Source organism: Sorghum bicolor, chromosome 10, assembly GCF_000003195.3.
Source record: "Sorghum bicolor cultivar BTx623 chromosome 10, Sorghum_bicolor_NCBIv3, whole genome shotgun sequence".
In the NCBI taxonomy this organism is placed as follows: Eukaryota; Viridiplantae; Streptophyta; class Magnoliopsida; order Poales; family Poaceae; genus Sorghum; species Sorghum bicolor.
In genome coordinates this window covers 33,636,527-33,662,272 of record NC_012879.2, presented here as the reverse complement: position 1 = coordinate 33,662,272, position 25,746 = coordinate 33,636,527, and the positions used below count along the sequence as shown (strand labels likewise).

At 43.6% G+C, this 25,746-nt stretch overlaps 1 pseudogene; it reads left to right on the top strand.

Moving 5' to 3' along the window:
• Nucleotides 15,962–25,526, top strand: LOC8085326 (annotated as a pseudogene).

Genomic DNA, 25,746 nt, shown 5'->3' with positions numbered 1-25,746 from the left:
TGGCGTTGTGACTAGGCCCTCTCTCTGCGGGACGCTGACGGGGCGACCCACCCGTCAGCTGCGTCCTCCCCGCGCACGGCGGTTCGGCCACGGCTCTGGCCGCCGTTGGCGAGGGTCTCGGCCGGAGTGCGCGTGCGCATCAGCTTCGCTTCAACTCCGCGACCCTGTGGACACCCCCTACCCACGCTCTACCCGACTCTTTCTACCTCGGTCACGAGAAGGGCGGGCAGCCACCATGGCCGACCCTCGGCCGGCCGCTAGGGCCCGATAGAGTGTAAGCCAACGGCCGAGCGAGCTTCCATAGGGGTTGGGGAGGGTGGTGCTCACGCTGCAAGGCTCGGAGAAGCAGCTGAAGCCGCTGGCGACGGAAGCAGTGTCGTCGGGCGGGAGCTCTGGCTCCGGCAAGCTTGTTCCGGCGATCCTGCTCACATTCAAGGAGAAGGAGCGAGAGCATGAGCAACCGGGGCACGGAAGGGACTTGAAACAGTCGCCAGCGGGGTGTGATACTCACTGGAACACCGTGGCCACGGGAAGAGCTCCGCGGCGGCGGTCTCGGCCGGAGTTGGAGAAGAGCAGAGAGGTTCTGGCGACTGGGTGGGTTAGAGAGGGAGCTTGGGGGTGCACTGGGTCCGCACGAAGGTGACGAAGACGCTGGGTTACTCAATTTGGCGCGAGGGGAACTGGGTACGGTGAATTTCAGGGAGAGGGACGTCGAGTTTTCTCCGGCCGTGGACAGTGGAAACGGACGGCGTCGTCCACGTCGGTGCTCAAGTGGAGGGGAAGGCGAGCCCGAGGCGTCCACGTCGCCTGGCGACCCTGGCAGCAAGCAGCTGCGTGCCTGCGCGCGCGCACGCGGCGCTGCGCGCACGGCGGCCGCGCTGGACAGGGAGCCGGTGATCCCTATCGGGTCACTGTAGCAACCCTTATCCCCTCTCTTCTGGATTTTGTGAAATTCAGCCGAAATTTGAACTGGAGTCAAATTTGTGTCAAAACAAAAGTTGTTCCAAATTTTATAAGCTACAAAATATGTTTTGGTGACCAGAGCTGATTTTGAGTGTAACAGGGTGTATTTGGCCAAACAGTTTGAAAATCAAACTCAAATCAAAGAAATTCCAAATTTTTGAATTGGGGCAAAACAGAATTTCCAAAATTACTTTTGATTTTGTATAACAACTTGAAAAACTCCCAACATGAAAGTTGCTCAACTTTTTATGCTCTACAACTTTCATGTTGACCACTTTTCAAAATTCCAAATGGATTTTAAATTGGGAATTTAAGTTGGAAAAGGGGACACTTTCTGGAAATCTGTATTTTCAAAATTACTTTGAATTTTGCATTGAAACTTCAAAAACTCAAAACACCAAAGTTGTACATCTTGCCAAGATCTACAACTTTGCTTTTGAACTCAACCTCAAATTTTGCTTAGTTTTTGAATTAAACAAAAAGGGGCAATTCTAGGATCCAGAAATCAGGGTTTTCCCCCCTTAGTTTTTCGGAAAACTTCCACCCTAGGGTTTTAGCAACCACACAAGCAACAACACATCACAGAAGCCCACTCTACTTCCCTAAGCTCAAGCAACCAAAGTAAACTTATTTTAGGTTGATGCATACTAATGTGCTTTAACAATTATGCTTTGCAATGCTTATGATGACATGATCCGTTTTTAGTAACCGTAACATCAGGGATGTTACAGCCCTTCCCCCTTAAAGAAATCTCGTCCCCGAGATTTAAAACCTTAGGGTAAGTAATGGAAAAGGAAATTTGTCAAAACTCTTTCATCTTCAACTTTTCCATAAGGCAAGGAGTTGGGGAAAAAAACTTCATTATATGCATATATGTACATTAAGTACATGGCTTTGGTGACTCTTTTTCCTTACTGGAGTACATTCTCGGGTTATCATATATTGTCCTGAAGAGAAGCATGGAATTCAGGAAAATTCTCTAGCAAGTAATCTTCAGATTCCCAGGTGGCTTCCTCCTCAGAGTGTTGGCTCCATTGTACTTTATACCATTTAGTGGTTGTCCTTCGAGTAACTCTAGCTTTTTGATCCAGTACTAGGATAGGATATTCCGAATAAGTTAGATCTGGTTCAAGCTTTACATCTTCGATATCTTGAACTCGATCCGGTACCCGAAGACACTTTTTCAGTTGAGACACATGGAACACATTATGTACCCCGGATAATCGTTCGGGCAGTTTAAGGCGGTAAGCGACTTGTCCACATCGGTCAATAATTGGAAATGGACCAATGTAACGAGGCGCTAACTTGCCTTTAACACCAAAACGATTTACTCCTTTCATTGGGGATACTTTCAAATACACATGATCACCTTTGGCGAACTTCAATGGTCGACGTCTTTTATCAGCGTAACTTTTCTGTCGGGACTGAGCAACTTTCAAATTATTTTGAATTTGTTTCACTTTGTTCTCAGTCTCTTTCACTAAGTCAACTCCGAAGAACCATCTTTCTCCAGGTTCTGACCAGTGTAACGGAGTTCGACATCGGCGACCATACAGTGCCTCAAAGGGAGCCATTTTGATACTCTCTTGATAGTTATTATTGTAGGAAAATTCTGCTAGAGGCAAGCAGTCATCCCACTTATCTGGAAAATTCAGGGCACAAGATCTTAATAGATCTTCTAGGGTTTGATTTACCCTTTCCGTTTGCCCACCAGTTTGAGGGTGGTAGGCTGTGCTGTATAAAAGCTTAGTGCCCAAGGACTCATGTAAACATTTCCAGAATTGGGAGACAAATTGTGTGCCTCTATCTGACACTATTGTCTTTGGCACTCCATGCAGACTTAGGATACGGTCGAAATAAATCTTAGCATAGGTGGAGGCAGGATACAATAGCTTTACCGGCAGAAAATGTGCTGTTTTGGTGAGACGATCTACTATGACCCAAATGGAATCAAAGCCCTTGGCCGTTTTGGGCAATCCTACTATGAAATCCATACTTATGTCATCCCATTTCCATGCGGGGATAGGCAAAGGTTGCAACTCCCCAGCGGATTTGAGATGAATGGCTTTGACTTTTCGACAGGTGTCACACTGGGCCACATAGCGAGCTATTTCTATCTTCATTTTTGTCCACCAAAACCTTTGCTTCAGGTCCTGATACATCTTATTGCTTCCCGGATGAATAGAATACCTCGTGGTATGAGCTTCTTCCAGGATTTGCTGACGTAGCTCAGGTACCTTGGGAACCACTAACCGGTTCTTGAACCAGATTACTCCCGCCTCATCCACCTTAAAGTCTGTGAGTGCTCTATTAGAAATCTTCTCTTTAAGATGTCTCATGCCTTTGTTTTCTTTTTGTGCCTTTATGATTTGAGCCTCGAGATTGAAATCAATCTTTAAATTGGAAAGGCTTCCTTGGGAAATCATTTCTATTCCCAAGTTCTCTAGCTCTTGGCACAAAGTTATATCCCTAGGCTTCACTGTTAAGCAATTACAGTGAGCCTTACGACTGAGGGCATCCGCTACTACATTTGCCTTGCCAGGGTGATAATGCACCTCAAGGTCGTAATCTTTAATTAGTTCTAGCCACCTTCGCTGGCGCATATTAAGCTCAGCTTGAGTAAAGATATACTTCAAGCTTTTGTGATCTGTATATAGATGACACGTGTTTCCCAACAAATAATGACGCCAGATCTTCAATGCATGTACCACGGCGGCTAGTTCGAGATCATGGGTCGGGTAATTCTCTTCATGAGGTTTGAGTTGTCTGGAAGCATATGCAATTACACGACCCTCCTGCATCAGCACACAGCCTAACCCGATTCCTGATGCGTCACAATATACATCAAAGGGTTTTTCAATATCTGGCTGGGCTAAGACAGGTGCAGTTGTCAACAACTTTTTCAGAGTCTGAAAAGCCTGCTCACATTGGGGTGACCAAACAAATTTTGTTTGACTTTTGAGCAAGGTTGTGATTGGTTTGGCGACTCTGGAAAAGTCTGGGATAAAACGACGGTAATATCCCGCCATGCCCAGAAAACTACGGACCTCATGTACCATAGTCGGGGGTTTCCAATTCAACACATCTTCTACCTTGCCTGGGTCTACAGCGACTCCTTCCGCTGATAATACATGACCCAGGAAATGAACTTTGTCCAGCCAGAACTCACATTTGCTGAACTTGGCATATAGCTGGTGCTCCCTAAGACGGGTCAGCACGATTCTCAAGTGTTCAGCATGCTCCTTCTTAGTTTTGGAGTAAATCAAGATGTCATCGATAAAGACGACCACAAATTTGTCTAGTTCTGGCATGAAGACAGAGTTCATCAGGTACATAAAATGGGCCGGTGCGTTAGTCAACCCAAAAGACATCACCAAGTATTCATACAACCCGTAACGGGTTGTGAAAGCAGTCTTGGGCACATCTTCCGGCCTAATTTTAATTTGGTGGTACCCTGATCTCAAATCAATCTTTGAGAACACCTTGGCCCCAGCTAACTGGTCAAACAATAAGTCAATACGGGGCAATGGGTACTTGTTCTTAATCGTCACCTCATTTAGAGGACGATAGTCGACGCACAGCCTTAATGTCTGATCTTTCTTCTTCACAAACAAGGCTGGGCAACCCCATGGAGAAGAACTGGGCTGAATAAAACCCTTCTGTAACAATTCTTGTAATTGGGTTTTTAATTCGGCCAGCTCTTTCGGTGCCATTCTGTAGGCCCTTCGAGATATTGGGGCCGTTCCCGGTTTCAATTCTATACTGAATTGTACATCCCGGTCCGGAGGCAGACCTGGTAAGTCTTCAGGAAATACATCCGGGAAATCTCGAACTACCGGGATATCTTTAACTTCAGACACATTAGCGGCATGAACTTGCCCAATTGTCCGTTTGGGAGTAACTAATTGGATTAGCAAGTAAGAACTCTCATTGGGCAATGGGATTTTAATGGTTCGGTGCAAAGTGTCTAGCACAACTCCTCGTTGCGCCATCCAGTTCATGCCTAAGATGACATCAATTTCTTGGTCCTTAAGAACAATCATGCTAGTAGGAAAATTGTGCCCACCAAATTCGATGGGTACTTGGTGAACCATTTCTTTAGACATCAGCCGTCCTCCTGGCGACTGTATATAAAAATGATCTTGTGTTTCCCCAATGGGTATACCATGCTTTAATACAAAGGTGCGATTGATAAATGTATGGGATGCACCAGAATCAAAAAGCATTAAAGCAGGATGCTTCGCGACAGGAAACGTACCCATCATCACTGGTTCACCCTCTGGAATTGTCTCCACTTCAGTATGGAAGACTTGCCCTGTCTTCTTTACCGGTCTACCTCTCTGTACCTGTTGCCCTTTTTGAACCCCAGTTCTAAACTGGCCCGACTGGGGTTGGCCCATAGGTGGCCTGGGAAAGGTAGGGTTGGTTTGACGAGGAAAAGGGCACTCTTTAGAGAAATGCCCAGGTTTACCACAATTGAAGCAAGGGTAATTGTGGCTGGGCGGAGCAGTAGGGCGAACACCCGGGGCGTTCGGCTGGCGTGGTGCAAAAGCGATGGCAGTAGGTCGAGAATATACCTGCTGCCCAGGTCTGTACTGTGGAGGGGAGAAAGGACCACGAGAAGGTATCGGCGTTTGGAAACGTCCGTGGCCCTGTGGATGATAAATGACCCTCTGGCGCTTTTGACCGCGACCAGAGAAAGAAGAGGAAGCAGCCTTCTTCTTGGCTTCCTTATGTTTCCTATTCTTTTCCTCTGAGGCGATAGCAATATTTACCGCCTCATAGAAAGTAGCATTTTGGCATGTGGTCATCATGGTCTGAAGTTTAGTATTTAGGCCACGCATGAAACAGGCTTTCCTCTTTCTGTCAGTGTTCACATGATCCGTGGCATATTGAGAAAGATGATTGAACCTTGCCACGTATTCCATAACACTTTTGTCGCCTTGCTGCAAGGCGAGGAACTCTTCGGCCTTCATGGCCATGAGCCCTTCGGGGATGTAGTGGGCGCGGAACGCGTCCCTAAACTCGGTCCAGGTAACTTGGTGTCCGGGAGCTTGAATAGCTAAGAAGTTCTCCCACCAGGCACCTGCAGCTCCCCGAAGCTGCTGGGCTGCAAATAAGGGTTTCTGAGTTTCTGAACACTGAATTAAACTGAACTTATGCTCCATAGTTCGGAGCCAGTCATCCGCTTCTAAAGGCTCATCGGCCTTAGTGAACACCGGGGGCCTGGTCTCGGTAAAATCTACATACCGAGCCTCTCCGTCCCCGTTGCGCGGTGCCCTGAAGTTTGAAGCAGGGTGTGTTTGACGCTGGGCTAGCTCGCGCAGCAAGCGAGCATTGTCAGTAGTGGCACTTAGCAGGACAGCAATGGCGTCAGCCAAAGAAGGTGGAGCAGGTGGAGGGTTGGGGATATCATCCCCTCCCTGGGATGTCCCAGCTCCATCGGATCCGCGAGTACGCATCGGCATCTGTTACAAGAATCGTAGATACCTGTTACCACGTAGAATTCATAACACAGAACATATCTTACATTCACTTATTAAACATTAGTTAGATACACACCAAGAGTAAACAAGTTCAACTTCTCAAACCGAAAGAAAACTTATATTACAAACCCGAACCCCACTACGGCAAGCTAAGACCCCTACAACGACGTTGCCCTCGGTTTCACCGAACTAATCGGTGTGGCCAGAGCTGTAGCCCGGGTCGTCGTTGCCATCATCTTGATTACCCCCTGGGTTGTGATCATCGGGGTCGGACTCCTCTCCACCACTGAGGCCGGGATCGGGTTCTCCATCGTCTGCCAACTCGCCATCCGTATCCATTTCTCCTTCGCCGGGAGGTGGGTGAAGTTGATGATACAGATCAAATGCAATATCACGATATTGCATAGCCAGATCATTGACTGTATCTAAGTGATATGCCAGCTCCAGTTTCTCCAGCTGGAGCTGGTCCTCTCGTTGCCACGCAACATCCCGTTGTGCGGTGACCGTGGCCGCCATCTTCACATACAAATCCTTAAGATACTTTGCCTTGCCCAACTTTGCGTTCATCCTAGTTAGCTCATGCCTATGGGTGCTCCTAGCTTCTTCCTCTCGGGCAATGGCTGCATTCCGCTCCTCCACCATCCGGGACAACATAGCTTCACAGTTTTCCGTAGCTTGTTTTTCTTTGGCCAGTTGAGCTTTGAGTTTGCCAATCTCCATAACATTGTACATTCTCTCTCTCATCACCTCAGTCAACTCGGCGGACAGCCTGTCCACCTCCTGCTGAGGCGGGGTACGGCTACTACTGGCTTGATCACTGCGTGGAGCTAGCTGATGTCGGGGAACTCCTTTTGGACCGGTCCGCTTACGCGGGGTCTGCTTCTGACGAGCCATCCTGTAGAGGGTAAGTTTAGATTAGTAAGAGAGACCTTAAAGGTTAGCAAGAATAGGATTGATTCTATTCGCCCAACCCAACAAGGAGGAAGGAACTTAACCAGTTAATACATTATGATGCATGCACGAACTTATGATTCCTACTAACAATTCGTAACGATATTACTTTAAACTTTTACAACATAGGGCAATACTTTAGGTTGCTCCTCCAAACCACTTCAAAAATTCTAAGAAAGCCTATAGACAGGGGTAGATTAGGACTAAGCACTTGGACTCAAAATAGGCAAGTTCATAATATTAGTTCCAAACGAATTTTTGAAGTTTTTCAAAGTTTCAGCAGTCATCTTAGCAACGAATGCTCTGATACCAGCTGTGGCAGAACCCCCTAAGTGTTTGGGCCCACCGGCACCTGCCATTGTCCTAAGGACCTCTGACGGTGATGCCGGGAGTCCTCCCACTTTAGAAGTCCGATGAGCCTTACTGTGCGCTCATTCCACTGCTACCTGTGGCGTACCAAGCTGACTCGTCCTGACCACTGATAATGGTCAAACAACGAGATCTGTTTCTTCTCGCCCTTACAGGATAGCAAGTGGCCACCTTAACACCAGGATCATTCGTTGCGAAGATAAAGCAGTAACTCAACGACACAAGACCAAAATAGTATTTCAGAGTGAAACAGCGGAAGTATTACATAACATAATTTACAAAAGGAGTTCTTCCAAATAGTAGAGTGTTATTACAAGCCTGGTCCAGCGGAGCAACTTAAACTTTAGTAGAGACAAAACAAATTTACAGCCCCTGCCCATGGGTCACGCTCACTCTTCTTCGTCGTCAACCTCGACGACGGTCACACAACAGGGTCCGAAACAGGTCGGCTCCTGAGCTTCACCTGCAACAGGGGTATTGAAACCCTGAGTACGGGAGTACTCAACAAGACTTATCCGACGGGAAAAGAGGAGAATTTAGGGATGCAGGCTTAAGGTAGACAAGGGGTGGCTGAGCAAGGAGCCAAAGTGTTTTGCGGAAAAGCTTACTAGTAGTGCATCCTTATTTTCAAGTTTTACCCTGAATTCCTCCCTCGCGGAGGCAGAAGAATTCGAGGATAGTCTAACTAGTTGTTCCCCACAGACGAATCCGTGAGTTCCTAACCCTATCATTAAGTATTATTTATTGATGGCCATAGCTTCATGTCGCTATGAGTCCGGGAATTGGGATCCGAACCTCATGAGACATTTTCCCTTTTCTCATGTTATCATTCAGTTGCATATTTAACTACGATGAGGGTCGAAGGAATTGAGTCTCCCAATCGGGGAGCAACGACGATTCGAATCGCTTAGCAATCCAGCTGGAGTTCCTAACCACCCGACATATGTAGAACCAAATCTTGCATATATCAACCCAAATCAAGCTCTCCCCAAATTTGACCAGGTTCGCGGCACCCGAGAGCACAGTACTCCACCATCCTACAGCCGATCTAGATGTTTTCCGGTCATCTCAGATCCGTAAGGTGGGTACACACTACTCTCGCCATCTTTCCACTCCCAGTGCGCGAGTAGCTGTTCGCGTCGAGGGATCACAAGACTGGGCTTACCGTAGGCAAGTGGCTAGTACTATAAATTCTCAACCCAGCAGGCCATCAACGGAACGGTCCTTAACCGACACAGTTGGAGACACTACTTTAAGACTCCATTCTTAAAGCAAGTCCACCGACCGGTCTCAAGTTGAAACATCATTGGCCATAAGTGTATCCCACAACAACCCTTCAAACTTTCTTGTTTGAAAACCTATCTAGTAGCAGGGCTAAGCATCGCTACGCGGTTTTAAAATAAAACAGGTGTCAAGGACAGGATACAGATGTTAAGGTAGTAAATGCAGCAAGTAGGTTAACCCAATTCTCATCTACTTAATGCAGCATTTTCAATTCATAAGTGATAAAAGATTTAAAACATCCAAGGAGGGGTTAATGCATCCGGGGCTTGCCTTGGTTGCAGGGCAGAGAGGGACCCTCGGAGACTTCCCAAGTCTCGGATCCGACTTCCTCGAACGGAGCACCGACCTCGGGGTTCGGTTCAACGGGCGCTCCTTCGGTCACGGACACTATACGCAAAATGATGAATGCTTATGATATGCGTATGGCAATTATGCAAGATGGACCGAATTAAGTACGATTTGCCTATTTAATGCAATACAGAATTGTCACTAAATAAAGTTGTTTAATAACTTAATATTTTTACCCAAGAGGTTTCATCTGTAAACTAAGACTTTACTTAATTCATAATTATCTTACATTAAGTAATTATTAAACCTATTTACCTTAATTAATTCTTAATTAATTACTAATGACAGTAATTAAGCATTAAGGCTAAATAATAATTAAATGCCAAGGGTCATTAGGGTTAATGACCTCAGGTCATCACACAATCCCAAAATCACTCAACCCTAATCATGAGAATTTAATTAATTATTATTTAATGGTTTTGGAATTATTACTTAAGTACTAAATAAGGGTTTATTAGTATTCTAATCAAACATTATCCAAATGTCATCAAATTTTGTGTGGAGCCAGGGAATAATATTCAGAGGCTCCCCACAATTTTTGGTGATTTTTGGACATACAAATAAATTATTAAAATTCCTAGAAGTTTTATTCATTAATTAAAAGAGCAAATTTTTACAAACATGCAAACTACCAGAAAACAGAATCCACTATTTTTCTTGTGTTCTACCCACCTTATGGAACCTATACAAAAACTTTCATCATTTTTGGATTAGCACCGGATTTATTACACAATTTCAAACATCAAGCAATTTTAATCAAAAAGGAAAAAGAAAAGCAACACTGTGCAGTGGGCTGTCTGGGAACTGGGCCGCAGGCCGGCCCACACGCGCTCGGCCCGCACCCGCGCTGCGCGCGCCGCCCCTTCTCTCTGAGCGGTCACTGACGAGCGGGTCCCGCTCGTCAGGCCCTCTCTCTGCGGGACGCTGACGGGGCGACCCCACCCGTCAGCTGCGTCCTCCCCGCGCACGGCGGTTCGGCCACGGCTCCGGCCGCCGTTGGCGAGGGTCTCGGCCGGAGTGCGCGTGCGCATCAGCTTCGCTTCAACTCCGCGACCCTGTGGACACCCCCTACCCACGCTCTACCCTACTCTTTCTACCTCGGTCACGAGAAGGGCGGGCAGCCGCCATGGCCGACCCTCGGCCGGCCGCTAGGGCCCGATAGAGTGTAAGCCAACGGCCGAGCGAGCTTCCATAGGGGTTGGGGAGGGTGGTGCTCACGCTGCAAGGCTCGGAGAAGCAGCTGAAGCCGCTGGCGACGGAAGCAGTGTCGTCGGGCGGGAGCTCTGGCTCCGGCAAGCTTGTTCCGGCGATCCTGCTCACATTCAAGGAGAAGGAGCGAGAGCATGAGCAACCGGGGCACGGAAGGGACTTGAAACAGTCGCCAGCGGGGTGTGATACTCACTGGAACACCGTGGCCACGGGAAGAGCTCCGCGGCGGCGGTCTCGGCCGGAGTTGGAGAAGAGCAGAGAGGTTCTGGCGACTGGGTGGGTTAGAGAGGGAGCTTGGGGGTGCACTGGGTCCGCACGAAGGTGACGAAGACGCTGGGTTACTCAATTTGGCGCGAGGGGAACTGGGTACGGTGAATTTCAGGGAGAGGGACGTCGAGTTTTCTCCGGCCGTGGACAGTGGAAACGGACGGCGTCGTCCACGTCGGTGCTCAAGTGGAGGGGAAGGCGAGCCCGAGGCGTCCACGTCGCCTGGCGACCCTGGCAGCAAGCAGCTGCGTGCCTGCGCGCGCGCACGCGGCGCTGCGCGCACGGCGGCCGCGCTGGACAGGGAGCCGGTGATCCCTATCGGGTCACTGTAGCAACCCTTATCCCCTCTCTTCTGGATTTTGTGAAATTCAGCCGAAATTTGAACTGGAGTCAAATTTGTGTCAAAACAAAAGTTGTTCCAAATTTTATAAGCTACAAAATATGTTTTGGTGACCAGAGCTGATTTTGAGTGTAACAGGGTGTATTTGGCCAAACAGTTTGAAAATCAAACTCAAATCAAAGAAATTCCAAATTTTTGAATTGGGGCAAAACAGAATTTCCAAAATTACTTTTGATTTTGTATAACAACTTGAAAAACTCCCAACATGAAAGTTGCTCAACTTTTTATGCTCTACAACTTTAATGTTGACCACTTTTCAAAATTCCAAATGGATTTTAAATTGGGAATTTAAGTTGGAAAAGGGGACACTTTCTAGAAATCTGTATTTTCAAAATTACTTTGAATCTTGCATTGAAACTTCAAAAACTCAAAACACCAAAGTTGTACATCTTGCCAAGATCTACAACTTTGCTTTTGAACTCAACCTCAAATTTTGCTTAGTTTTTGAATTAAACAAAAAGGGGCAATTCTAGGATCCAGAAATCAGGGTTTTCCCCCCTTAGCTTTTCGGAAAACTTCCACCCTAGGGTTTTAGCAACCACACAAGCAAAAACACATCACAGAAGCCCACTCTACTTCCCTAAGCTCAAGCAACCAAAGTAAACTTATTTTAGGTTGATGCATACTAATGTGCTTTAACAATTATGCTTTGCAATGCTTATGATGACATGATCCGTTTTTTTGTAACCGTAACATCAGGGATGTTACAGCAGTTAATGGCTGGAGTGTGTCATCAGATAGATTTAGGAGCAGTGTTTCATCAAGAGGGCAAGGAGATTTATAGAATGTTAATCTGGGAGCATGACACGGAAATGTAACATCCAGACCAATCATAGAATGTTCGGCACTAGCTCTACTTAAGATTACTCTATCCAATATGTGAAATATACATCTCAAAAATACTTATATATCTACCCTTTTATCAGCTGATGCATGCTAATATGTGTAATATGTAATATGTACTTAGATACTTATATAACAATGTACTCTATGCAGCCATATGTAATATATACATACAGCAAGTGTGTATTGATCAATGTACTCTAATTACTATACATCACTGGATGCTCACTTTTCCTCGCGCGCAAGGGCGCGTAGTTTGTACTAGTTGCTTTTATGATTGCCCTAGAGAGAGGGGGGGCGGCAACTAGGTGTGGCTTGCCTTAGATGCTTGTTTGCTTGAGATTGTTGTGCCCTTTGCTGCGACTGTGCCTTCTAAGGGAACTATTTTCTTCTGCTGGCCGTGATTTCTCTTTAGAAAAAGTTTACATATTCATAAATTATCTAGAGTGGACTACTTTACCTCCTAAACTATAAAACCGGTCATATTCATAAATTATTCATAAAAATATTCTACGCTTTGAACTTTTTAAAACCGGTCAAATAACCCCCTCAAGTAGGGTGCTTTTGTCTTTTTCTTTTTAATTTATTTTTGTTGAATCTTTGAAAAATCATAATAAATTAAAGAAAAATCATAAAATATAAAATCTAATCTTGTTGGACTCCACATAAGTAGATCTATACAGTGAATATATAATATGGTATGCTTAGTATAAAGTTTTTGCTATACAATTAGATCTATGTTTTTCTATAATTAATTAGAATATATAATTTATATATGCAGTTTTTATCATCAAATTATGGTGAATTTGTTTGATGAGCTAATTATTGCCTGGTTGATGTATAGTAATTATTTCGTACACATTAGATTATGTATAACTTAGTTATAGATTTATTTAGCCTTATTTTTGTTATCTATGCTTTATCTATAACTAAGTTATACGTGATTGAATGAGTATAAAATTTTTACCATAGTTCAAGCATATAATAATGAGCCCACCATAAAAAGTTTACCATAACTAGACCATAGAAACTGCATATATTCACTGTGTACCACAGCAAACACTTTGTACTAAAGTATACCATATTATATATGCACTGTGTAGATCTACTCATCAAAAGTTCAACAAAATTAGACTTTTTATTTTATAATTTTTTTATTTATTATGATTTTCAAAGATTCGGCGGAAATAAATTAAAAATAAAAAGACAAAAACACCCTTCAAAACTGCTCAAGGGTGTTATTTGACCGGTTTTGAAAAATTCATAGGATAGAATATCCTGTTTTATAGTTCGGGGGGGGTGAAGTAGAGCGGGATAGTTGAGAGAGCGTGACATACGAACCAATGTGGACAGTTACAGCATATTTCTTCTTTGCACCTGCATTCATAGCCCTTCAATATTTTAATAGAAGCATATATAGACAATGACCGTCACACACATGGGGCATGTTGTTCTGATTCCAAGGATTTGTCTAACACTTACAAATACAAAGCTGCCCTTTGTTCTAGAGAGGCACCAATTTAAAGTTAAGGTATGCTATGCAATGACTATCAATAGGAGCCAAGGGTAGACATTGTCCAATGCTGGTAACTACCCAAAAAAGCCTGTATTTACCGATGCTTGTATGTTGCTGTTTTACATGTCACCTCAAAGAGATCTAGAGATATTGATAGAGCATATGAATGTTGACTGCACACATGAAACGAACATTGTCTACCATGAGATATTTTCAACGTTGTTACAAGCACGTGGCCATACTTACCCGTTTTCAAGTGGTTTTGTTGTTTTTTTGTAGATTCCTTAAGTTATATTAGACCACACAATGCTCACTTACTATTTTGGAAAATTTTCCCTCTCGGTGCATTTGTCCAAGCTGACAAGATGAAGCGTACCATGGCGAGCGGCGACGCAGCCGCTAGTGGCTTGCACCCTCGCAAGCGTCCCCTAGCGAGCGGCGATGCAACCCAGAGCCAGCGGAAAGCCATCAATGAGCTGGCACCCCCTCTCCAAGCAATCAACGAGCCGTTAGCTCCCCCCTCTAGATAAATGTAGTAATATTTCTCATTGGCACATATCATTTTTTTTCTTTTCTGTAGCCCTCACAAATGTAGTAATATTACTCATTGGCACATATCGTTTTTTCTTTTCCGTAGCCCTCACAAATGTAGTAAAATTTCTCATTGCCAGGTGCTTGACAAGCACTATTTATTAAAGATGCAAACAAAAATGCAATGGGTTTACAATGGCCATGCCATGGTGCATCGAAATGTCAACTACATCCCAATTCTACAAACTATATTTGATGAGATATTAATGTCTTTTGAACTTGAACAAGAACTCCATACAGAGATCCTTACAAACGACAAGATTGACCTGGATGTTAACATTAAAGTGGACAAGCTATATCTCCATACATTGCTTTGGAGTTTTCTTTCCGATTGAAAATGATAACTTCGACCCCTGGGATAATCTCTTGCTCAGAAACTCCTCCATTAGAAAGTATATGGATCCTCAAGGCTCATCCATCTTTTCACGATTTGTGATCACAACATTTAATGCAAGTGACCAGAAATGCAAGAAGGTATAGTGCTTCGTACTAAAGGCTTATTCAAATTATATTTTGCATTAAATGACCATGTTAATTACTCCCAAAATACTAGGTTGTGTCCAATCCCCTCCTAGGTTGCTATATTTTGGGATGGATGGATTGAGTATGATTTTGTTGTTAGGGTCTATTCTAGAGTGTTTTTTAGATAAAAGGTAGATAAATCTTTACTCTTTTCGTATCGAATTTAGAAGTTGTTTAGAATAGTGACATGGTCTCCAAAACACAACTTTGACCTCTTATTTTTATAAATATTTAGGAAAAATGATATAGATATACTTTTATGAAAGTATTTTTCAATACAAATCTATTCATATAATTTTCACATTTGCAAACTCAACAATTTAAAAGTTATTGATGATTTATAATCCCAATATTTGACTCGAACCTTGTCGAAAGCGACTTCTAAATCCGATACGGAGGGAGTACTTAAATACAAGTATAAATTTTTATTTGTGTCATAATGTTTGATTTATGATGTCCTGTGTTTACTACTTTTGTTGTCACCTAATGTGTATTGTTTATTTTAACCTCTACTTAGTTTAGAAATTAGTAGTAGCATAAAAGGTGTAACTTAACTAAACACTAATTTCATATCTTATTCAACACAAATTTAGGTTTTTTATGGCAAACCTGGGAAGAAAAGAAATTCTCAAATCACAAAATGCTCTAATGGGTGTCATTGGACCACATTCAGTTTTTACTGTAATGAGCTTCAAGATGATATGGCAGCCCTTATGAGAAAAAGGGTGGTAGATCTGGCTGCACTTTACAAAAGAAGAAACAACTAGAAACTAAAGGTTCATCTAGATGGCCATTTGCTCACTAATATTTTTTCAAGTTATGTGGATTTGTACCTGCGAACTCCTTCCAAGAAGACATCAAAAAGGTTTAAAATTTTCATAAAAACATAAGTTTTATTTAGGATAAACGAAACCATATGTTTGTTTTTTAATTATTTACTCTTGTATTTTATTTCAGTGTATAACAAAAGTTAGCCTTTGCTGGGGAGGTGTGTATTACTTTAAGCAGAAATGGCCAATACCAACAGGTTTGTGTTCCCAGCCAAAGTTATGTAGGCTATATTCTCTATCGGCTGCGTTTGTTTTGCAACTCACTATCTTTGTATTTTTTCAGTTCAACTTTGTTAATGGTGTTGTAATAGAGGGAGGAGTTCAATTTGATACTATCACAAGACATGTTGAAGAACATCTGAAAAGTTCAATAAAAAGGAAAATGAAGAATGTTCAGAACATTGAGATACAGACAGGTGACGTGAAGTGCCACTTATGGGTCTTCATAAATGCGGACTATCCCTTTTTTTATGGTATGTGATTGTGTGTGTGTTTTTTTTTAAAATGTAAGTTGTGTTGCTTATAAGCCTCCATATTGCTAATATAAAGTAAACAGATAATGCAGAAATTTACATTGATCTGCTCTTAGAAATGCTAAGTTCGAGGAGTTTCTCACTCAAGGTATGTGGTTTTGTTTTCTTAATAATGTAGGTTGTATGTTACTTTGATGCCCGTGTATTGCTAATATGAAGTAAAAAAATTTCAGTGGCACATTCTTTTATCTTTAAAGAAATATTTAGATGTGCTTTAAAGGAGACACTTGCATGGGCACTTAAAGAAGAGGATGAAAACACTGAAGCAAATCCAACGAAGTTTGAGGATGCAACTCGTGCTGGTGGAGTGGACTCTCACAAATGCACTTTGATTATTACCGAAGGAGACTCAGCAAAAGCTCTAGCTGTGAGTATTACAATTATAAGTTTGTCAATTGCATATTTTATTGCACATATATTCCTTTTTTATTAACAAGAGTATTGTTGGTTGCACATTTGATTGCACATATGTTCTTTTTTTTATTGACAACATGTGAGTAACATAAGTTTAAAAACCAAATTTTATTAGTGCGATATGAAACATAAAAAAAGTTAATCCTGGCCACTAGGCTAATCACTAAGGGATCACCAACCAGTAGAACTAGCAAAAACACCTGTCCAAGCGTGCCAAGCAATCCAACATCTGGTTGACAAAACACATAAGACATGATCTGACTAGGAGGTCTAGTCCTCTTGTTATCAAAACATGTGGCATTTGGAGTTAACCACAGCACCCAGCAAACAGTTGCCTAAGCCCAAAATGTAGACAGATTTACCCTTTGGTATAATCAAATGAATTCAAGTCCATAATTGGTCGAAACTGCTAGGTCTACAATTAGCACCAAACTTAATCCAATGAAACTAATTCCAGAATTGCTCCAAACTGCTGGGTCTACAATTAGCACCAAACTTGCAGTTTCCTTCTCCGTTCCTGATTCATCACCTTTCCATTTTTGTTTTAAAGTTTATATTTCAGAGGTATCTTAGCCTTCTAAACTTGTTTGAAGTTAGGCCCACAGTCATGCCTACATAGCTTCTTATAAGTAGATTTGATAGAGAAGTTCCCAGATTTTTCCCACTCCCATCTTGCTCTATCACAATCATCATTAGTATTGTGGTATAAGATAACATGTAACCTTCTCAATTGAGCCATGTTCTAAAAGAGAGATGCTCACTTCTTTGTTTCATAAAAGAAATAGAACAGTTTTGTTCCACATTGATATCATATAATTGAGGGAACTTGCATCTTGCTCTATCACAATCATCATTAGTATTGTGGTATAAGATATCATGTAACTATAGAAACACCGCACACCCTAACCACGGGGGTGATCTTCATTATATAGCCTAGAAGGCTTGCAGTACGTCTATAAGTTACAATGTGGTACTAATACAATTCAGGCAAGGAGTACAAGGCCAATGGGCCGTAAGCCCAATACGGGCTGTTATAATTATATTCTTACACCCTCCCTCAGTCTAAGCGGGAGTGTCACGAACACAAAGGCTAGACCTAAAATCAGGAAACAACTGTACAGGTAACCCTTTAGTCATGATGTCTGCGAACTGATGAGACGATGTTACATGGAGCACCCGAACCTGTCCCAAGGTCACTTTGTCACAAACAAAGTGGATGTCTATCTCAATGTGCTTCGTGCGACGATGATGTACTGGGTTGGCAGTCATATAGACGGCACTGACGTTGTCACAGTAGACGATCGTTGCTGAAGCAATGAGCGCATGGAGCTCCTGAAGCAGCTGTCGGAGCCAACAAGTCTCAGCCACAGCGTGAGCAAAGACACGATACTCAGCCTCCGCACTCGAATGAGAAACCATAGTTTGTCGTTTAGAGAACCAAGGGACTAAGTTGTCACCGAGGAAGACACAGTAGCCTGAAGTGGAGCACCGAGAGTCTAGACATTAAGCCCAATCAGCATCGGAGTAAGCGATCAAACTGTCGATGCCACCAACACCAAGGTGAAGCCCGGTGGACAGAGTGCCCTTCACATACCGGAGGACACGCTTGAGCAACGCCAGATGAGGCTCACGCGGGTCATGCATGAAGAGGCACACCTGCTGGATGGCATAGGCAAGGTCTGGACGAGTTAGCGTGAGGTACTATAGAGCGCCAGCCAGACTGCGGTACTGGGTAGCATCCGCCACCGGAGCACCATCCGTAGCTGAGAGATTGGCCTTAGTGTCCACAGGAGTTGCTGTAGAGTGACACTCGGCCATGCCGGCATGCTAGAGCAGGTCCATGGCATACTGTCGCTGGAAGAGGAAGAGGCCGTCGGAGGTCCGCGTGATAGAGATCCCGAGGAAGTGATGGAGCTCTCCGAGATCTGTCATGGCAAACTCAGAGTGAAGAAGTCAGATGATGTGCTGAAGTAGAACAGGCGACGAAGCAGTCAAAATGATGTCGTCGACATAGAGCAGCACGTAGGCGACGTCGGCGCCGTCCTTGTAAACAAAGAGGGACGTGTCGGAGACCGAAGCAGTGAAGCCGGAGCGCTGAACGAAGTCGGCAAACCACAGGTACCAAGCCCTGGGCACCTGCTTAAGTCCGTACAGGGACTTTTGCAGGAGGCAGACGCGGTCGGGGGTGGCCGGGTCGGCGAAGCCAGGTGGCTGTTGGCAGTAGGTAGTCTCATCCAGATGATCGTGGAGAAATGCGTTCTTCACATCCAGCTGATGAATCGGCCTGGATGAAGAAGCAGTGATGCTGAGGACGACGCGGATGGTGGCCGGTTTGACAACCGGGCTGAACGTCTCGTCATAATCGATGTCGTACTATTGCAAAAAACCACGAACGACCCACCGTGCTTTGTGATGGGTGAGAGAGCCATCAACATGGTACTTGTGCTTGAAGACCCACTTGCTAGTGATCACATTAGCACGTGGTGGTCGAGGTACAAGATGCCAGGTGCCATTGTCGATGAGCGCCTTGTACTCGTCGGTCATGGCCACCCGCCAATTAGGATCCGCCATAGCAGCACGTGAGTTGGTGGGCAGCGGGGAAGCCAGCGTCATGGAACCTGTAGTGAAACTGTATTGCTGGATGGGTGGTGGTAACGATCCCGTCTGGGATCGCGTCTCCCGGGAGGGAGGAGCTGGGACTGGCGGTGCCGCCACCGGTGCTGCCGCTGCAGCTGTAGGAGCGGTGGCCGCTGGTGGAGTCGGACGAGGACGCCGAGTGTAGACGCGGAGAGGAGGCGGTGCTGCTGTCCGTGATGCAGCGGCTACAGGAGCAGCCACGCTGCCTGCGGAGGGGGCTGGCGGTGGGGGCGAGGCACCCAAGGGCACCCAAGGGCAGAGCCATGCCACAGAATGGCCAGGTCCAGTCCAACGGGGTCACCGGCATTAGTGGCATCCTCCTGGGGCATCATGGCCTCATTGTCCGAGGTGGACGGAGGAGGCACGGGCAGTATGTCTTGTAACAAAAAGTCAAAAGAGTCCGAGTGGGCCTTGGAAGCCGCAAACGGAAAGTGAGTCTCATAAAAAATGACGTGTCGCGAGATTATGATCTTGCGAGTGGAAAGGTCAAGACACCGATAGACCTTATGGGAAGGAGTGTAACCGAGAAAGACACACGCCATAGAGCGAGGAGATAATTATTGGGGAGTCATGGCACTAAGGTTTGGATAGCACAAGCAACCAAAAACTCGAAGGATGGAGTAGTCGGGCATCTTGTGATGGAGAAGATGATATGGTATACCGTTGTTGATGGACGAGGATGGCCGCCGGTTGAGCAGGAACACAGCGGCGGAGAGAGCCTCCACCCAATAAGATGGGGGCAAGGCTGCATGAACCAGAAGTGTGCGAACGGTGTTGTTCAAGGTGCGCAGCATGCGCTCAGCTTCTGGGTGTAGGTGTCGACAGAGAGGTCGCCCTGGAACATGGTGTGGAATTCCTGGCTGAGGACGACGGTGTGGGGTTCCTTGTTAGCTTGGAACAAGGCCTCGATGGAGACGTAGAGGGCGTGGGCGTCGTGGTCGGCGTCGTCAATGGCAAAGTCAAGGATTGGATCATCGACAGAGCCATACATCCAGCCACAAATGCAGGCATTGGGCTGAGACCATGTAGGATTTGCCGGACGTGCGGGCAGCGTGCCGTCGGTGTGGCCAAGGAGCCCGTACTTGGCACAGAGGGCGGTGAAGAACGCCCTCCACTTGTTGAAGTTGGGGCGCTCGAGGCTGAGGACGATCGGCACGTGCTGCTTGACGTTGACGGCGTACGCGGCGAAGAACGGAGGAGCGAGGGCGTCTGCCATGGCGTCACCAGAGGTCGCCGAGGAGGTCGAGCTGGACGTGCTAGAGTCGATGGCCGGAGTCGTCATGACGATGCAGCGTGAAGAAGATGATCGCGTGGCTGGATCGGCGTTAGCGCGATCTGGATCGACGGTAGCACGATCTGGATCGGCGACGCGGCCACAAAAGGCGGCGTGGCCTGGCAGTGGCGCAGCCTGAGGGAGGCGACGTGGCTGGGCAGCGCGGCCTGGCGGCGGTGCGACCTGAGCGTGGCCTGGGGCCGGCGCGGCCTGGTGCGGTGGCGCACGGCCTCAGAGAGGTCGCATGGGTAGGGGGTGGGGGGGTGCGAGCCGAAGGAAAAAATCATAATTAGGCTGATACCATGTAGAAACACCGCACACCCTAACCAGGGGGTGACCTTCACTATAAAGCCTAGAAGGCTTGCAGTACATCTACAAGTTACAATGTAGTATTAATACAAGTCAGGCTAGGAGTACAAGGCCAATGAGCTGTAAGCCCAATATGGGCTGTTACAATTATATTCTAACAGTAACCTTCTCAATTGAGCCATCTTCTATAAGAGAGATGCTAACTTCTTTGTTTCATAAAAGAAACAGAACGTTTTGCTCAACATTGATATCATATAATTCTGGAACTTGTCTTTTAAGGAGACTTGGTCACACCACTTATCATGTCCGAAACTGGTATTATTATTTCTTCCTAATATTATCTTTTCATATTCCACATCCATTCTCAGCCACCACCATCCACCACCATTTACATAGGAGACTGATGTTCATTTTCCTTAGGTCTGTGACCCCCCAACCCTCCTTTGTTTTTGGGCTTAGTGATCTCATTCCATTTGATCAAGTGGTATTTCCGCTTCAAATGACCTTGGCAAAAGAATCTCTTTTTAGCCACATCAATCTTATTAGTGCCAGAAGTAGTCCGTTCACACTATCTCTTGTCAAACCCCTTGTGCCCAAGACATTCTAGCAGAAATTATAATATTAAGAAGCATGCTCCACGATGGCAGCATCCCCCTCAATAATTATCTGAATATGGTTTAGGCAAAGAAATGGTGTTCTTTGTCTTTCTACCATGAGCTATTCTATGAAAGTACTCAGAGTTGTTATGATCTTTCAACAACCACGTAGAATTAGATCCCTTATGCCATATCCTTCTCTTCCATGAAACTTAGATTAAATGGAAGACTTTATATCTAGCTTGAGCACATCAAGCTCCTCCTATTTTTCTAACTCCTCCAACTCGTTTTTAGCAAATTATTGTATTTTCTAGTATGATCTTTTAGACTTTGACTCCAACCCTTTATTAATTAAGTCCATTTTGATACACCAAGTATCAATGGCAGATTTAGTGATTTAGTGTGGTCTGTCCCAAGTTTCCTTGATTTTTATGAAAAACTCAAATTTCAGCCAAGAGTTTAATCGAGGCAAAAAGGTTTTGATTCAGATTTTTTTAGTCAGCTGAGTCTTTAGGATTAAACGTTATGATCGGACTTGAGTCTTTAGGATAAAAGGTTATAATCGGACTTGTATTTGGGAATCCCAAGTTTCATATGTGCACATATGTGTTAATGATTAGATGAAGATGTTAGAAAAATTATTTTCCACGTAGTTCTTATTCTTATATTGAAGTTCCCCTACAATTAGTAACTGTTGATTGCACATTTCATTGCACAAATGTTCCTTTTATATTTACAAGAGTATTGAGTAAGTTTTGTTCTCCTCTGCAGCTAGGTTCTGTTCATAGGGACTACTTTGGAGTTCTTGCATTGAAGGGTAAGCTACTGAATGTGAGAGATGCGTCTTTGAAAAAGATCTTGGACAATGAGGAAATTAACAATATGAGAAAGATTATTGGTTTAGACTACAAAAACCACTATAATGATGAAAAGGATTTTAAGGATTTGAGATATGGTAAAGTTATGGTCATGACCGACCAGGATCTAGGTGGATTTCATATTAAAGGATTGATCATTAACTTATTTCATGTTTCTGGCCTTCCCTTCTGAAGATTAAGTCCAAATCCTTTTTGTGTGAATTAGTTACCCCACTTGTAAAGGTATGCCACTTGTTGCTTGCTTTAACATTTTTTTTAAGGTTTTAGTTATTAAGACTCATAAAACTTACCATGTCACGGATTAAAACTTGTTTGGGTTACAGATTATACAGGGGAATGTCCAAGTCAGGTTTTCTATACACTAAACGAGTATACGGCATGGGAGAAAAGTAAACATGGGACAGAATTAAGTAAATGGTCTATAAAGTACTATAAGGTGTGTTTTTTGCTCAAATTTTAATCATTTAAATTTTTCTATGTGGTCTTCAACTTGGACATTTTTCATATATACAGGGGTTAGGCACGAGCACACTTAAGGAAGGGACGCAATATTTCAAAGATATTGACATCCATCAGAAATATTTTGTGTGGCTGAATGAACAAGATGATAAGGCTATCAAGACAGCATTCAGTAAACATAAAGTGGAGGAAAGGAAGAAATGGATTTATAACTTTCTTCATAACTGCAAGGTCGGTCTTGATATTATTTTTAAAGATTCATTTAGGTTAATTTAAGGACCAACATTAATGTGATAACAAAAATTTCATCCTGAAGAAAGTGTACTTCTTCAAACTGGGAAAACGATAAGAATCCTTGACTTCATTAAGAAAGGGCTCACATTATACATGGTATTAGACATGCATCGGTCTATACCATCAATGGTAGATGGATTTAAAAAAAGGGCAGAGAAAGATAATGTTCAGCACATTTAAGAAAAAATTGAACAAGGAAACAAAGGTATGGCATCCCAACTATCATTTGTTTTTTCTAATATGAATCTTTTCCACATATTTTGATATCAGACGGCGCTATGGCCGAGAATATGGTAGGCTTCGATCTTTTGTATTCCATAGTTTCTTTAGATTGGATCGCCATTATATATTTAGTTTTAGTTTCCTTATGTATACTGGCACCTGAATATATAAAGGTAGACTAGCTTGCTTGAAACTCTTGTCTTGTGGGTTGTCAATCTCAAGCTTGTTCCATATAGTCTATGATGATGAGAATCATATCCACTCCAAAGCTTTAGTCCTAGCTTATAAGTAGAAATGGGTTGAGCCTCTGGTTGGGCTGCCATATTATGATTTATGTGTCATGTTCTCTCTAAATTAGCCTTATAATATTGCTAATTTACTACTTGATCACAGGTGGCAAAGTTCACCGCGTCTGTGGCAGAATGTTCTGCTTATCATCACGGTGAAGAAAATCTATCAAACACAATAGTAAGAATGGCTCAAGATTTTGTTGGAAGCAACAATATCAATCTTTTGCGTCCCAATGGGCAATTTGGTACAAAATTAGAGGTGAGTTAACAAGCCACTATGAGAAAACTAGTTGTTAAACATTTTATTCATGCTTGTTTTTCATTTTAGGGAGGCAAAGATGCTGCTAGTGCTAGATATATCTTCACAGAGTTATCAAGTATCACTCGCAGGATATTTAATGAAAATGATGATATTCTACTCGATTATTTGCATGAAGATGGGCAATCAATTGAACCTTCATGGTAATAACTAGGCACCACTTGCTCCATCCATCCTCGGCAATTTGACCTTTATAATAAGTAGCTAAGGCCTGGTTGTCACTTTTTAGGTATTTGCCAATCCTTCCAATGATTTAGTCAATGGAGCTGAAGGAATTGGTACCGGATGGAGAACAAAGATTCCTTGTTACAATCCCAAAGATATTGTACGTACAGTCATGGAAAACCATAACATAATTGTAAACCCTAAATGGAAAACCAAATGAAAAGAAAAAGAAAAAAGAAAAAAGAAAAAAGAAAAAAGTCTTTAGTCCCGGTTGGTAGCAACAACCGGGACTAAAAGTGGAGGCCAGGTGGCACACCCTGGCGCACCTTTTAGTCCCGGTTGCTGTTACCAACCGGGACTAAAGGTGGACCTTTAGTCCCGGTCCACAGAACCGGGACTAAAGGTGGGACATTTAGTCCCGAAACCTTAGCCCCGGTTCCGTAGCCGGGACTAAAGGCGCTTACGGCCCGGGGCTAAAGCCCTTCCCTGTACTAGTGTACACAATTTGAAACTAATGATACAGGGATCAGAGACGTTGGAAGAAATGAAACCGTGGTTCACACATTTCCACGTTGGTAATACATGCTTTTTTTTACAATTCTGTTTTTATTTTTGTCTTAAAAAATCTAATGTTGGTGTTTTATTTTCTGTACATGAACCAACAGGGAGAAGTGAGTGTCAAAAACGAAACTACCAAGACCAAGAAATCAGGTGTTACCTATACCGCTAGTGGTATCATAAAGGTTGTTGAGAAAACTACACTAAAAATATGTGAGCTCCCAGTGAAGATCTCGATGGAGAATTATGAAAAGTAGCTTAAAACTTTTATGGTCGGAGAAGACAAATTCATCAAGGTAATTGATTACATAGTATGTTTTAATCATGAAATGATTGTTGTCCACTAGATTTTAATCATAATAATTTTATAGAGTTATGAAAAAAAGAGAGGCGGCAATGATGTTGAAATTATGATACACTTGCACGAGAATTCTGAGAATTTGGCGCAAGCCAATGAAGTAGATTTTCAGTGAAAGTTTGAACTGAGAACATCAATAGGAACATAAAATATGCATTTGTTGGATTCAGATGGCATAATTAAAAAGTATGACAGTCCAGAGCAAAGTATGTACTACCTCTATGCTACAAGACCTCCATTTTTTATTTCTTTTGTCGTATTGTAACTAAATTGTGTCATTTATTTCAGTACTTAAGGAATTCTATGACTTCAGGCTTGCTTTTTATGAGAAAAGAAAGGTACGTTTCCATTTAATAATTGAATGGCACATATTTTTTGGACTATTTGATATCACATTTAGTAATTGTCAATATGCAGCAAAAGCTAGTGGAAATGGCTGGCTGCGACTTGAAAATGGCACAGAACAAAGTTAGATTTATTAAAGCTGTTCGAACTGGAGAAATCAAATTATTTGACATGGATAAAGAAGGCCTACATACGAAGCTCAGAGAAATGCAGTTTGAGGAATTTGAACAAGCCAAGTCCTCTTGGGAGAATCAGGATGGTGCCAAAGCACAAGGAATCATAAGGGGATATGACTAAATTTGAACAAGCCAAGTCCTCTTGGGAGAATCAGGATGGTGCCAAAGCACAAGGAATCATAAGGGGATATGACTACCTCTTGTGTCTGATATATGTATTCTTATTGACTAAAAATATTTAATTTCATCTAAAATATTCTTGGCTGAGTTGCTATGGTTTCAGCTTGTTCGGCTGGTGGATTGTTCTCAGGTGTGTAACTACTGAGCAGGAGCCTGAATTG